The 17,058-nt window shown below is 35.3% G+C and overlaps 1 protein-coding gene across 3 annotated transcripts in view; it reads right to left on the reverse strand.

Annotated features, from left to right (window-relative positions):
* Nucleotides 1-17,044, reverse strand: part of LOC102691808 (serine/threonine-protein kinase PAK 3) — a 63,088-nt gene extending 46,044 nt beyond the window's left edge. For 2 of the 3 annotated variants that reach the window (XM_015351136.2, XM_015351133.2), the window contains exons 1-3: nt 16,978-17,044; nt 16,111-16,374; nt 6,788-6,939 (exon numbers count right to left, since the gene is read on the reverse strand). The gene's annotated coding sequence lies outside the window, so the exon portion shown is untranslated. The remainder of the gene's footprint in view (nt 1-6,787; nt 6,940-16,110; nt 16,375-16,977) is intronic. The other variant, XM_015351134.2, reaches the window with a different exon arrangement.
* Nucleotides 17,045-17,058: the final 14 nt, after the last annotated feature.

The raw sequence follows: 17,058 nt of genomic DNA on the forward strand, positions 1-17,058 counted from the left end.
TGTCAGACTGATAATATTGGTAACACACTTCTTTTTTTTCCAATCTTTGCTAAGATTACTGTAGGCTGTTATTTGCTAAATATGCCAATGATGGAAATTCATTATCACACATAATGTATGAAGCTTCAGAGTTAATTGCTGGCAAGAATGTGAATTATTAAATGACTTGCTCAAGTGACCTAAAATGACTCACTACTAAAAAAGGATGCAACATCAACCTCTTCCCACTCACAGGCAAGACAACTTTGTGCACTAACTGTCCTAGTGCTAGGCACTAGCATTTGTTTCAAAATAACGATCTCATGGCAAAGGCCAGTAGGTGATTCCATTAATATAAATACTGGCATTGCAACCACTGCTCCCACGCCAGGCAGCTTTGGGAGATTTGAGCGACTTTATACTTAAACACTAAAAGGTACTATATGCACATGAAGGGGTAAAATTCTCTAGTAATGGTAAGTGCATGAGAATAAAGCCTTTGAAAGAAAAAATACCTGGAAAGAGTTGGAAGGCTAGTTGAGGGAACATGCAGACATTAGATAAATGTAACTCGTATAACCTTATAAAACAGACATCAATCAGGTAACACATACAGTACTTGGAATACAATACCTGCACTACCAGTAAGTATAACAGGTATTGCTCACTGTAAAGTAGGATTCAGCTAATGTTATTTTTTTTTATTTCTGTCTAATCATACCACCACACCACTAGATGTTTTTGTACTCATTCTGTAATGAGGGGTTCTACTTTTTTTTTTTACAGATCACATTTTGGTGGTTCTAAACCTGTGATTTGTGAGTGTCTTGGTTTAAGCAAATCCTCCCTTAGCTATCATAAGACAAAAATGAGGAAAAAAACATCAGTCACAACACAGCTCTGACATTCATAATATACAGTATGTATCTGTGTTGCGAAACAGTCTAAACCAAGGGCAATTTGTGTACACCATAAAAATAGAAACTATTTTTAACAGTCAATCATTAATGGAGCCAAACTCAAATGACTGCTGAATTAAAATTTCTATTTGGACAAAAAACCTTAAAGGTTATCAGGAAATCATATTTTTGACAGTAGATAAATTAAATGTGTCTAACACAAGAAATGTTGTCTTATCACTTCTGAATCCCTTCAAAAACAGTTCTATTAAAATGTAATGAGATGTGAGTTCTTCATACTGAATCAGGTGACCTTTGTAGTCATATTTTCTGTTCAAGGCAGTTTACGTCTTCTCTGATGGTAAAAATAAATGTACTTTGTTGAAACATGGACTATTTAAGTGAAAATCAACATAATGTAACCACAATCATTCAAAATTTAGAAAAAAGCTGCAATATAAGCTGTATAATTTGGAGTTTGATTATGGTTCTTTGGAATGTGAACATGCTCTTACTAACCCTTACCTAACCATTAACTTTACCTACTGTAACCTCATCACTACTGACTTATGGATCTATTGGAAGTAATTGCTAATCTACTTATTTGTAGAAACTTTATCAGTCCCTAATTTCTAAATACAAATCCTTTCTTCTACAGTGATGAAACACTGCACATTTTTATTATCAACATTCTTTCATTTTAACCATGAACGTACATTGAGATTTTGGGTCTTTATTCTTACCTTGCAAGACATTTGCAAACCTAACATAAGATGATATGCTTGATAATTATGAAATAAATGTGTTTCTTTTTGCATTCATGTCTCTTTATGAACCCCTTATTGTTTCTCCTTGATTTGTAACTTGAATGTGAATGACACTGACCCTGATTCTGATTCTCACATTTCATTCTTCTCTAATTTAGCCTTCAGTTGTGTGTAGATTTGCTGGCTAGTATTATTTTATCAAGAAAAGGTCATGTATTTGTATGCTGTCTGAAATACAAAATTGCAGCAATTAAAATTTAATGATAAGTAAAAATATCTAGAATGCAGGTGGCACTGCATGTTTTTTCTCTTAATTAGGACACAGATCACCTAAAATACATTAATTACTATTAAAGAGAGGTGTGTTACATAAAAGCAGAATAAGCAATTGAAATAAGCATGAAAGATATTGGAGTATGGTAAACAAGGGTGTGGGAAACTCTTCTTTACACAAAAACAAAAAAAAAATAAAATAGGTGTTATAGAATCACATATACTATTTCCTAGCTAAATCAGTATGCTGAGTGTGGTGGACCTTCAGAGAATCCTCTCCAGATCAATGCAGTGTCCATTTGTCTATACATGTATGTAGCAGTGTGGTTGGATCTTGGATTTAAACTGTCATCTCAGGTACCTCCTAGCAACACACCCACACAATCTAGATATTCTTCAAATATTTTAAGCCAAAAGACTGTCTCTTTGCTTCGGGGTGTCAACTTTATTATTGATATAACCTTAGTCCGAACTATGGAACCTGCAATTTATTTTACTTGAACCAAACATTACATTTTAGTTAAAGAAGCAAATGGTATGACCAAACACATCCATAATGCATTATGGAGATCTGTGCATTTTAGGAAAAACTACAAAAATACATAATCTGCAACTGTACGTGCTCTGAAAGCAACCATGAATAATGCCATTAGCCATCAGTTCCACTTTAAATATTTGCCAATCAGTTTATAATTCAAATACCAAATACACAGCACAAACCTGTATAATATTTTATGAACTTTACATTTAGTTTGAAGTCAGATAATCCTTCCAAATCTGTGTTTTGGTTATATACATTGTCATCTGTGAATAGCTACTGCTGTGAAGTTAAAATTCTATCTGTTCAGGAATTCTGAAAAATATTTGGGCCTAAAACCATTTTCTACATTATGTAACAGAGTAGTGTGCTGTACTTTAGCTGATGTGATTTACTGCATTGGCTGTGCTTGAGAGCACTGGATTTGTATTGGAATGTACTGTACAGTATATTACAGCACATATTGCCTCATGTTAAGAATGTTTACACCTGCCTTATGCTAGTTTTCATACAGTAGACAAGCATATCTCTAACATAAAGGTCAATTGCACAAAAGAGATTATTTCTGGAGTAATCATGCATTATACTTATTGTGGCAGATTCAGACTATATGGCATCTCTTATCTGAACTACAGTCCCCAGGGTACTGTAGGAAATGACCTTAGGCAGTAAGTCATCTGACCAGTTAGAAGAAGAATATTGGTCAGGCCACAATTTAAAAAACAGGAATCTGAGCCTTCTAAAGGATAGAGCCAATGGCACCAGTGGAAAAAGATGTGACGGAGAATAAGTGAGGAAATGACAGATGGGACTTTTGCATTTTTGGGACTTTAGTTTTGTGAAGCTGAGAAGCAGCTTAGCTGCCCAGCTAGTAAATAGAGAGAGGCTTTCAAGAAGTTTATTTAAAAGCTCAAAGACAATCCTGGGTTTTGTTATGTGGTTTTGCTTTGATTGTGGAGTTCTATGCACTGTAAATAAAAGAGCACTATTTTAACCTCAAGGCTGTGTTTGTCTCAGTTTGCCATGAGACTCGCCTATTTTAAACATCCCATTACATCCCATTACTGCACCCTGTCCATGGGTGTGTCATGGCATGAAAAACGTAGCTATCAGAAAATGGCCATGATATTAAAAAAATACATTTTCTGTGTGAGTTTTATACTTAGTGCAGTTATAGTACTATACTCACTAGGGTAGCATGATTTTGTTTTTAAACTTTTAATCATCTTCCCACACCCATATTGTTAATCCATTTATCAACTATTTCAGAATTTATTTCCTTCTCCATGAACATCCTGGATTGTGATCAACTAATCTTACAGAGAAGCCATGTGAGCACAAAGATATAGCTAGAAGGGCAAGTCACAAGATATTCTGCAATTTCACAGAGAACACAAAGCACAATCAGCTCTTCTAAACTCCCAACACGTTTTTTTTTAGAGATGTGTGGCTTAAGCAATAAAATAATATTCAGTCCTGCTAAACTGAAATTCCATATCTTTAGCTTTTATTGATTGTTCTGTTTGCATGCATTTCTGTTAAAACCATTAACAGAGAAAATACAAGAGATTTTTCTCTTTAATTTCCTCCTGTAAATCGTCTCTCCAGTATTTTCTATGAAAAACCTGATCGCTGTATTGCATATTTTAACAGCTGACAGCACGTGACAGTACTGATTTCAGCTGTGTACATTATACAGTATATGTGAGTGTTATTGTTGGCAATAAAATGCCTCACTTTGTTGAGCGTAGATCACAAAAACAACTAGGGCGACTTGTTTTCAGTTTCTAACAAGAAGATTTCCACATTTAAGTTTCAACAAGCAGAATGAAAATAATAAATAAGTAATGGGTCACAATATGGAGATTCTATGATCATTAGAATGTAAGAAAGGTAGCAAAAGCAGGGAAATGTGTGAACTGTTATTGGAAAAACCTATGGTATCAGCTTTAACAAGCTGGTTAACTTGTTCCAAGCTTAAACTATCGTAAAAAAGTGTGATTTTCTACTTCCTCTTCTAAGTTTCAAATGTACTTCCTGGTATTTCCCCATTGTTTTATCTGGTTGTCTTTCACGGTTAATTCTGAAGCCTTTGTCTCTGCTTTTGAGGATTTTAAATACTGGAATCAGGACTCATGTGCACAAGAATAGAGAGGTCCAGTTCTATAACAATTGTCAGAGTAGGACATTCCTTTAATCCTAGGAATCTAATTACTCATTTCTTGATTGCAGAGCAGCAATATCTTTTTTAATGTAATGAATAAAAAAACAAAAAGGCATGAACCCAATATATCAAATAACTTTCATTATAGAATGCAGGACATGCTGTATGTAATACGGTTACATTCAGTGGAATCTAAAGAGTTCCAGTACAGTAAACTGGGTACTGCTGATTGGTTAGACATTATGTGACTGTAATTTAGTCTAACCATTTTTGTCAAACCATTTAGTCAAACCATTTTTGGCATCCTAATGAGTCTCTATCTGGCTGTATACATGCAAGCCACTGTGCATCACTGCATTTTGAGTTCCATAACTGAATGTCTGCATGGAAATCCCATAAATAGTATTTATTACTGTGGGACAATATGCAGTTACAAACCTGATTCGATTCCGGCATTTAACTTAAATCTTTCAAGGCTAAATTAAATCTTTCAAGTATTTTTCTCCCACATGACAGGTTTTATAAGATGTGTAACAGTCAAAGCCATGATGCTCCAATGAAACATTCCCATTCTAGTCATTGCAGATTTCATGAAACACACATGGCCCATCATGCTTTGTACTGGATTGATTCTGGAGTTAATTTCATAAGGCACTATAACACTATCTTTTCATATTTTCTTCATATTCATGCACGTTACATACATATTGTAGCACTACTAATAGATAACTAGCAGAAATCATACGACTACCTAATTGGCAAAAGAAAAAAAGGTTTTAACAATGGAAATGTCTGCCATCAATAAATAAAGCATTGTGTTTGTATTTTTATTTTGCAGAGTGTAGTTTTCTGTGTAAATAAGGTAATTTGAAGGCAAAATAATATACTGTATACTGATGGAAAAAAGAAATGCAACACCTCCAGCCCTCCCGTCTGCGTAGAACAGGCTGAAGAGTGACTTATCTGTGAAGGGCACCTGATGCCACTGCTGATGAGTCCATTGCAGCCTCTGTCTGGCCCAAACCAGTCAGGTGTGATGTCCAGGAGGTGTGAACAGAGGGCCTCTGACAGGTCGCCTTGCTCTAAGGCCAGCAGCATGGAGCCTCACTGCCCTGTCGCTGATGTGAGCATTGTATCTGCTGGCAGTTTCAGCAGCAGTACGGGTGGCAGATCTGAAACTATTTCTCAGATGTACCAGTATGATGTGTCAGTCCTGCTCTGGTGTGGTTACTCAAGGTCGACCGGATCTTGGACATCCTGGTGGTCTCCTGAAACCTTCTCTGCAGTCGGGACACAGTGAAGCAGCTTATTCCACACTGTCTGGCAATGCTGGCACATGACATGCCTGCCCGTAGCATGCCAATGGCCCTCTCTCTTGCTTCTGGTGACATTCAAGGCATTATGGAATGTGCAGAAACCTGACTAAGTGTGGCCTTTTTCTTGCAGTGACCTAAGCTTTGAATTAAGTCTTTTTTAAAGGTGACCTGATCAGGCATTGTTCCACCTGGATCTTGTTGGGTAAAAGTGCACCTAACAAGCTTTCCTGTGATTGGCAAGTTGCAATGCCTCACTGCACAAGCTGTATTGCTGGTCAGAGGGCTTAAAACAAATTGACAACTTTTTGTGAAAGTACATATAAGCTATAACTATAGTATTCTCATTCCAGTATCAGTATACATGGACCAAACATAGATTCCCCTGATAGGAGATCACTAGTCCCTAGGTATTTGAATTAATGCTTTGAATATTGTTAGCAGGCAATCAGCACAGATAAGGATGTTGGACCTATGATTGGTCCTCATCATACACCATGAAAGCGATTACTTAAAGAGCTCTTAAAATCTTATAGAACAACACACTTAAACAGGTGTCTACAGGATCTATCACTTATTGGTTCTGCATCTTATGATAAGGTTTTATCTAGTTCCTTAATAAACCAAGTTAATTTCCTAACAAACTGCTGCAAAACAGAATAACCTAGTAACAAGGGTAAACCCATGGGCCTGCTGCAGAAATAACTTCACAAGCATTCTACACCGCAGAGCACCAACATGAACATCTGTTACAAACTGTAGATTTCATCCACATGAGCAGCAAATATTCAAGTGTTGTAACTTTCAGAAAAACCTTAAAGACCATGAAGGCAAACAATGGAATAAGGCATAACCTTAAATTTCCTGGATACGATCCTCACAGAGCAGTAAAGAAGCAGAATTAAAACGTCCAACCACAAAATTCTGTAGTGATGCTTGCCATTTGTTTAGATGTCAGTCATTGCTTTGTTGTTGCTTTTCTGTCAAGAGTTTGTTTACTGTACTTCTGCAGTAAAAAAAGAACAGAACGAAAAATGAAAAAAAATGTTAGTGCAAAAAGCATACATTTAGAGACTATTTTAATATTCTAATTATCTTTACAAGTACCTTCTTCACTGGAAAACAAAACAAAATACACTAAGATATATAATTTTCAGTTTCACATTCTGAGAGCAGAGCTTTCTATAAAGCAGTAGTTCCAAACCCTTGTCCCGGAGGAACTCCAGTTCAATCCAGTTTTTGCTCCAACTGAATTCTTAATCAGAAGTTAATTGATTTCATTTTTCTATTTGGGGCATATTTGTAAATTTGATTTCAGCTTAAAAGGTCAGATGAGAGTAATGAGAGTTTGTAACTGGTATCAACCCTGTACCAATGCTGTCGTTCAGTTGTGTTGCCTGAAATGTAATTATTTTTACCTTGTGTAAAGGTCCAATTGTTCATTCTGGGAGTATCTGGTACAGTGTCATTCCCTGCTGTATTTGTTTATCATTAATTGATCCAAGTAATGGCAAGTAAGATTCACGGATGTTGGGAAGGACAAACCGTGGAATAGCAGGAGAACGAAAACAGACCCTATGCGTAGCTGTGAGACTGGGGTTAGTCCAGGCTAAGCTGTTCAGGAAATGGTGTATAGAAACCTACAGTATGCCCTCAGGCCATGGACACTGGTGACCTGGTGCTAGGTAGGTCTCGGGACATCTGAACCTCAATGCTGAGCGAGGAGCAGCGCAGAAGCAGGAAGTAAATAGGCTACACAACAAGACACACCAGAAAGACATGAATAATCACAGGGAACTAGGAACAGGAGAGAAGTAGAGTGCCCTCTAGGTGTACTGGGCATGACAGCAAGTTCAGGAGAGGTTTGTACGCTGAAACTATACCCTTAAAGTAGGGTATTTTTGTCACTCAGAATTGACCAAAAAAACAAGTTTTTTCATGAAGACTTGTGAACTTCATTTCCTTTGAGTCCCAAATCATTGTACTGCTTTGATTCTGACGATGTCCCCTAGTTTGACTTTGTCAATACCTTTCAGACTATTGAATACGTGAATTGTCTCCCCATGCAATTTTCTGTCTCAAAGGATATTTTAAATCTAATCTAAATCCTCAGCTCTATTGGAAATTTGCATTTTTTGTTTCAGGGGTTATGAGTAAGACGAGCTCAGGACTTTATATGAGCATAAAGTCTGAGCCTTAGGCATTGGTGAGCAAAGTAAAGCCACAGAATATAACATGTTCCAGTCAGAAAAAAAATAAAGCTGTAAACTATAGCTCTGACTAGTGAACTAATCAGCCCAATTAAGTGTTCAGTTAGAATAACAAAAGCCAGATCTTGTGATCCTAGAGAATAGATCTCGCTTTAGTGGAAAACTGATCTCCCTCAGTACACATCTATTATTTACTGTATTCTAAGTTCTTCACGACAAACTCTAAGTAACTATACAGAGTTTGATAGAACCAATCCAATGAACAATATGATTGTCTTAGTCTGAAATACTATGTCATTATCTTTTTTTTATTGATTTTCAGTCTTGTGTATTAAATGATGGTCTGATTCCTAAGGTAAAGAGTTTCCTTCTAGAGTCCATTTCAGTTCTGTTTTCTTTCCCATGTAATTTGGGACAATTGAAACAGTGGTTGAAAAATGCTTTACACCAAAACTAATTGTTGAGTGCAAGAGCTTATACTGTAGGTTACTTTCTGATTTGCCTATTAGCAACTTCATCAATCCATCATTGGGCATTGAAGCTAAGGCTAAACAAAACAAACTGAATAGTGCTGGTTTTCTTTAGAAAAAACTGGGATTTTAAAAGTTTTCAAGGTTTTGCTTTGTGTCTGCAACAGACTGTACCCTCAGCCAGGACAGTCCCTAGGGTATGCACACACAAACTCAACAGCCTTGAAATGAAGTCCAGGAAGCATGATTGTAGGCCTTTTCAGGTTATACAGCAACAAAAAGACAGCACTCAAAATTTCCAATCCCTGTGCACACCCTTTCAATACCAAATAAAACCTAATTACACCCTTGTGAGTATGTTGAATTCTTATTCTTTCACTAATTATCCAATAATAAAGCCATTCACCCAGAGTGTGGCTATTTACAGGATTTAGAACCTAGTGGCAGCTCAGCTGTAACTACAGTTTTTTCTCTGAACCAAGTATTGCAAACTTTATTGCAGGGCTGCAGCTTTGTGAATAATATGCCCTGTGTTATTTATTGATTAAGATGTCGTATGCTCTTCTTTGTGGCCCTCCGCCCACAGTGAAACATTCTCAAAGCATTTAGATCAAATCTTCCTCAAAATTACTGCACTCTTCATAAAAGGTAACATACTGTATACTACCATAAATATTTTTAATCCTCAGAAAACCCTTCTGAAGTGTTAAAATTTGCTTTAAATTTAAAGATTTGGAGTGCTTGGGACTGGATTTTGGCCTGTTGTAAAACTGTCTCAACATTTGCCCCAGACTGACACTAGACGTATCTGCGCACATAAAGAGATACAGGAGTATTCCACTGAATTGCTGACCTTCATCATCATGGCGACATTATAAGATACAAATGTAGCCAAGTGTGCGTACTGCTATTGACAAATACAGGAGTGCTATAAAGTGTGTAGTCCTTTTACAATAAATTTATTGTGAAAAACACACTGTGGAGTGATGAAATTCAGTACACACTGTAATGGAACCAAGGAGAAGACAAGAACAATGGACACCGAATAGCTTTATGCAGCTGTGTCCTACACATAAAAGTCACTCCGAGACTTCTGTTGTGTGTTACTAAGCATATCAACATGTTACCCATTGTTCCATTTGTAATTCAATCAAATGTAATCACTCCATGGGACACAGTTCTCACAATGCAGTTATTTGAATAGACATACTATCACAGTAAGCACCCTGTGTAAATCAAAGAACATGAAAGAGTGTTTCAATTCTGATTTAATTAAAAAGTGATTTTTTTTGTAGTTATAAATAATGGGGCACTGAAGGTAGCACAGTGTGCTGGGCAAATAGACTTGTGGATAACCACCACTTTCAAATCTTTGCAAAATATTGTTCACCACCTAGTTTCAAAGGACACTGATTTTCAAATACAGTATACTAAAAAGAACAGTGTTTAATTGTGTGCAAGGGTGTTATTTGTTTGAAAATATAGGTGCAAATCACCAATTAAACAGAATTATAGATTAAATAATGCTCACTAGTGTTAACAACCAATAATTAAGTACAGTACAAATCAATAATTTCATTATCTTCTTAGACCTGGTTGTATGTTATCAGATAAAATGAAAATCAGCAAATCCTGATCTTAACCTGGATTTTGATTTCTTTTTTATCTGAAAGACAGAGCAGGTAGAGGATCACATGGGGTTACTTCAAGCCACTCACTTTTCAAAGAAGACACAAACTGCACTAGGATCAGATGGAAGCATTTGATCTTTCATTATCCTGCACAATATGAATGTCCAGTGCAGTGTATTTCTCTATAACTGTTCCTTTCATCATAGTTATTGACTTTCAAAAAGAAAGCATCAGTTGCATACCAGTAGAACTAACGTGATTATATTCAAATTCAAAATCATTCTGAAGAGGAGAAAAATTAACCAAGTGAGTATGTTGTGACGTCAGAATTATAGATCAGAATTAGAATTAGATCAGAATACCAAAAGTACCAAAAATGAATGTTTTCAGTGTACATGACTCCAAACCTTTGGATTTACCCTACATCAAGATGTACTGAATATATCTTTATTAGTTATAATGCAATGATGTTCTCTGACACAGATAAACCTCCTTAAAGCCTACAAGATACCAAACAATTTGATATATTCAGGTATTTCCGTTTTTGTCAAGTACCATCTAAATTTGAATTGTAAGACTAATTGATTACGATCAAATAGAAATATGACCAAGTGCCAAATTGTTCATGGCTCTATTACAGATGTCTGGATATGTCTGGATTGTGGGAGTTAAAAGATGAACAGAAGAGTATTGTATACACACAGTTCAAACAGAAATGCAACATATTAGGTGTGGCGTTGGAATCAGCCATTGTGAAATAGCCAGATGGTCCACAACCTGTAATGAAAATCCACTCCTCAGACCATACAGGATAGGGAGGTTGGGGATGCTAAGCAAATTCTTTGTTCTTCAAAGTCTTGGTAATGGAAGATAATCTAGCCTTTTTAGCTTTTAAAACCGTTACTTACAGTATACTCAATCTCACATTTCTGTCCTGTCCAAAAAACAAACTGGTTCCATCAGTGAGAAGTATAGAAAAAACTGTTTTAACCGGTTTAGATTGTGGTATATATTATTTTTCATGGGAAGACTGCTTTTAATGGAGGCTTAAATAATTGTTTATCAAACAGATTTACTTAATTAAATTTGTCTCTATCAACACTTGTATACGTACTATAAAAGTTAAAACACATCCATTATAACAGGAATATTGAAATTAACTTTGGAAGATATGGAATCTACAAATTCTTAGTGGGTTGTAAAAACTCTTGCCTCACAGTGTATTACGCATTTTTGTGTATTTTATTTTGCATATTGGAACAAGCATTAGGTTTATTCCATGCTGAAAAAAAGAAGAGAGAAAACGCAACGTTTCGGCCGTGGAGCCTTCTTCAGGTGTTTTTTCAGCATGGAATAAACCTATTACTTGTTCCTTTGCAGCCTATGCATGCTGACGCAGCTACCCACCATTTTATATATTGTTCCACCTGCTCTGGAATAGAATTTAAAATTATATTTAAGAGAAATTGGGGTCTACAAATTGAAAGAATAATGTCATTATAATCCTTAATTTGATAGTTATGTAAATGACTGTTGGTGATTATTCTGTAACAAACAGTTCAAAAACATACAAATTCAAATAATAAGAAAAATACCAGTTTAATCAAATTTTAATACGTTCTCCTAGGTGTAAAAAAAAGAAATTGAATTAAGGTTAACAAAGGTCACATGTGGACCAGCTGTAATATTTGATTGCTGAAGTTTAAGCTGTCTCACATGCTAATTAAGATGAAAAATTAAGCCCTAGTGTTGAGGTAAATGTTCATTCATTAGGTTTCTGTGAAGAGATGACCAATCTTCACCCCGTGCATGCATATTGTCTGCATTTCTTTCTGTCTGCAGTTTAATCGGTTCCAGTCTAAGACTAAACAGATCCTTATGGTAAGAAGACAAAAAAATAAAAGCATGATGAAGTTGTGAGATTGAATTGTATTGATATTGGCAGAACTAATCCAATCACATACTGAAAATCTTCTACATACTGTATGGAGATTTTAGCAGCTGTGCACTATTATTAAATACACAAAAGGTAGAGGAACAGTATAAATGTTTTCATATGAAATCTTTTGGAGGATGGAATTCCTTTGTTCATGCATCCCATTCTTTCATATTAACTTAACATATTAACTTAACTAACCCCCCACAAATTAAAATCTTCAGAGTTACTCCTTTCATTATTTCTTACATTCCTGGAAAGCATACCTCATTGATGTTGACCATTTTTAACCATGAATAATTTTGATTTCAACTTCTAAGGTATTATCAATTTATCAAACGAATGTTTAAAAACAGTAGATGTTAATTAGATTGCAACTGAAAGATATAATTTTTATAATTAAAATAATAATATTTAAGCCATGTTTCTGTTCAGGAATTGAAACTATTGAATGGACTACAAATACTGAAAAAATCCAATAGACCATCTCAATGAAATTATTCTAAATAATATTATTAAATTATTAATAATAAAAAATAATAATAATCTCATCTAGCACCCTTTATGTTTGGGCTTTGAGGAATAATGTAATTAAAAACAAGTATATGAAAATACATATCCAGTCACTATGAATGACATACAAATTGAACCAATAAGAATGGATTTTATATTAATTTTGCAGAATACAAGCTAGTGTTTCTATATACATTATACAGTAGGTATATCTATATAGGTATATCTATACAGTATATTTTTATAGTGCTGAAACAGATTGAAGTGGAGTTCCAAAAATACATCACAGCTTAAAGAATAAAAACTATCTTGGGGTAAACCAGCAGTTTCAGGTCTCTGTGAACAATTAGGAGCACTTGGAATAAATACAGTATCTCCTGAAGCTAGAAAAGCCCTGACTCATGTAGGATTTTAAATGTCATTGTTGTACACTTAAAATTAATTTGAAAACTTGGTAGCTAATGTAAACTTAAACAAAGGATGATATGAACAGATATTAACGTTTGTGTCAATAACCTGAAAAAACATTCTGAATAGGCTGGAAACTACTGGGTTTGTTATCAGGTACCTGTATATGAAATAAAGAATTATAATTTGTATTTATAAAAACTCTAGGTTTACTGTATGTTATAGCAACATGGAAACAATCTTCAATCCCTAAGCCACACATCCTTTAAGTACATCTGTATTTCTCAAATTATAAAAAGCAGTTCTAGTTACACAGGTTTAAAACATTAATCAAATGGAACCTATTAAAAGATGTCAAAAATGACAACCAATTTCTTAAGATACTATCTGAATATTACTATCTGAAGATATTATAACAAGGTTTCTGTCAATAGTGATGCTAAAAGAATCATTTTTTGATCATCTGTGCCCAACAACAATAACTGTTTTATGAATGTTATTTTTAACCCATTAAAAACAAAATGATGGATTTCAGTCTGTCTTTTAGAACTTTGTCAGATTGGTTTGTCCTGAAATTAAGTTTTTTGATCATATCAAGTTGTAATGTACTGTATATACAGCAAGGGTCTCAAGATAGAACTCTGCAAAACACCAATTGGACCATCTCCTAGTGTTGATTTATCTTTATCATCTTTTAACGTATGAAAACCAATCTAAAGCCTTCCCAGCTAAACTAATATAGGATCAGAAATGTTTCAACAAATTCACCCTCTATTCTCTGTCAATGAATGCATGCAGGTTTCATTGCATCTGTAGCTTAAAAGTACCATCGTCCATTTGTTATAATGCTTCAGATAAAATACAAATTCTAGCACTGGTTTTGGTTTTTAGGAATTTTTTGTTGGAAGATTGCAATACTACATGAAGCTCAAAGTTGAGGTAATTGTGAAATAAAATATTAAAGGCCCAAACAAAACAGTTAACCGGTCCAATATTGGCTATCTTTCATGCATTCACTTAATAAGTTCCTTAGATGATGAAGCACCTTTGAACCCTGTAATACAGGTCTCCTGCACCCAAACCTTAACCCAAACCCAATTTATTCTATTACTAGAGAGAGAACAATCAGCTCAATCTAAGCAATCTTCCTGGGTGACCTACACTGCAAGGGTTCAAAGAAAAAGATGAAAAATGGACACATTTTTCTTGACCTTAATCACTATTGCAGCAACATGACCTGAGGATAAATTTATATCCAAATAATAAGAAGCAAGTACCTATAATACAGATGCATTGGTTTCAAGTAATCCAATTTCAAAAGACACAGGCATGACAAAATAAAATGGATCCATTTGAGAAAATTATATTACCTACTAAACCTCACCACTTTTAAAAAGTGAATAACGCATATTAAAGCCATTTATTAGCACAGGCAAACTTTTGACCTCCAGAGCATCCTGGAGAGCCACAACTTCAATAAACATAATATACCTATCTATATTTACTACAGTATATAGAATATATATCGACCTTCTGTATAGTATGTATAATAATCATACTATACCCATGTCCACCTCAACACTTCCTTGCTAAAAAAAATACCTTTTCTATCTTTGTTTTTAAAACAGAACATTCAAATCAGAAATATCTTCCTTCTTTTCAGCTAAACTATTTCAGATGCAGACAGAATAAATCCTCCACTTAAAAATTCCTTTACTGTAGTATGTATCTTATATATTTCTTTGATTCTGTTTTCAGACTCAACATTCAAATGAGAAAACAAAAATCCAATCTAAAGTCACGAACATGTAGCTGTTAGTTTGATAGAGATAAGAAGAAATGCAGGAAAATTTTAGATGGGATCTGCTATTTTATTCACTTCATTTAATGGGAGAGTTTAGACAGTTTTTGGATGACATTTAAACATCAAGCCACTTTATTTAATGAATGCAGATTGACCAAATACACACATGGTTACCAGTACTGGTCACATTACTTTGTACTGGGAGAACAGCCTAGCCTAAATCTGTGCAGCAAATTGCATGATGACACAGCAGCAATGGCAACATCCCCCAGTCCTATCATAAAACAACACTCTAATATCTCACCATTTATGTTGCTCACTAACATGGACTGGCTCCACTTCTAGGAATGGGGTGAATTTCTCAAACCAATTAAAACCCGAACTCACAATCTCTCAGGTTGAATTTTGTCAAGCACATCCCCAGAATAAGCCCAGCCTGCCAACTGAAAAATAGAGCTTTCATTGGCTGCTTGGGAAATAGGTGCATATTGATTGACCCCAGTAAGCAGTCATTCTGCACAAATAAGAGAGCTTCTGTGGACCTTGTAACTAGGAAGGATAAACCATCTCCATCCACATAATGTACACAAAAAAATTCAGACACTGCATATTTCTAATGCCCAACACCATACCACCCTTTCTAGATAGCATCTCCTGTCAGCCCTTGCTTTCAAATTGAGAGTAATATGATTGGAGTCTTTCAAAGCATGGTAAAATGGCATAAAAATCCAGCAACATAAATAGCCTTAAAAGATTAATTTCTTTTTAAAAAAATTTCTTGGCCTAAAATGAAAAGGAACCAATCATTCGACAACTAAACCATGCATTAGCTCACTCAGTCCTCAAATTAGCAATGCATCTTCCTTCATTTTTCTACTTAACAAGCCAATGCAGTTGCTGCTGCACACACTAGTAGGAACAGTGTACTGATTCAATGCACCTATTCTTGCTTTCAATCTCACACAATAACAAAGATGCTCTATATGGAAAAAGGGATGTGTCAGGGGTGGGGGAATAATCCTGAAAAGCCACCAGAAAACATCACTAAGCTGTTAGTTATACATGCTTTTTTATAGCAGAGAGAGACAAAGTGCACATCAATAGTGCTTCCTTTTATAGCAGGAACCAAAAGCAGAAAAAATACCCTACAGAAAATGCCTCTGTCCAAATCCAACTTATTAAAACCAAGAGATGTTGGGGATTACCTGAATTATATCTTGTCATTCTTTTGCTCAGTATACAGCCTTTGGGTCCAGTGTTCTGATGAATTCATCGCAGGATATCAAAGCCCTAGTGACAGTCCATCGGCAGGATTGCCATTCTGTTGTCAGACCGGTCCCTGACCCCAAACCCTGGCTGTTGAACAGGCTGGATGCTTCACTGGCTTCTTGCTGTTCCCTAGCCCATGATGTCATCCTTGCAGCCCAGCCCATTGGCTGACAATAAACATGATAATAATGCCAACGGCACTAGGGAAGAACCAGACGGAATTAGTCTTTTGTTTGGGAGCTGACAACACTGAGTAAGAAGCAGAGAGGGAAGCTGGATTTTTTTTATTTTGCTTTGTGTGAAAGTGACTATGTGTGAATCTTTGCAGTCTCGAAGAATGTTATTTTGAACATTAGTATAGGTCTACATTATTAATTAACAAAATGGTTGGTAATATTGTAACACGTCTCTGGTTAAACATTACAGTGCAGATACTAGACTTTATTTAGCTTTTTAACTGTTTCATTTTTAAGGCAAACTGGAGTAGCTTTCATGGAGTGAACTGTTCTTTTAAAATTAATAATTTAGCTCCAGGGGTGCCTAGAGGGGTGTAAACAAACAAAATCGTAACTGCAATCTTTTAACATAAAAACAACAAGGTACAGAAATACCTAGTATGAAGTCAGAAAGTTCATACAAGGTAGTATAGCAATACTAGTATGAAGCCAGAAAAGTTATAAGTCAGAAAAGGACAGAATATGAAAACTGAAACAAAAGATAAATTAAATGCTTCGAGGAATCCAGGGTAGTAACAACACCGACAATTGTACATACTGTAGAACACAATGGACACGTTTAAATACCTGGCAAACATTATGAGTTCAGGTTCAGTGAGTCATCCAAGCAGCAAATGTCATCAGTGTGGAACTTTTCCACAGTAAATA

This window comes from Lepisosteus oculatus, chromosome 8, assembly GCF_040954835.1.
Source record: "Lepisosteus oculatus isolate fLepOcu1 chromosome 8, fLepOcu1.hap2, whole genome shotgun sequence".
Classification (NCBI taxonomy): Eukaryota; Metazoa; Chordata; class Actinopteri; order Semionotiformes; family Lepisosteidae; genus Lepisosteus; species Lepisosteus oculatus.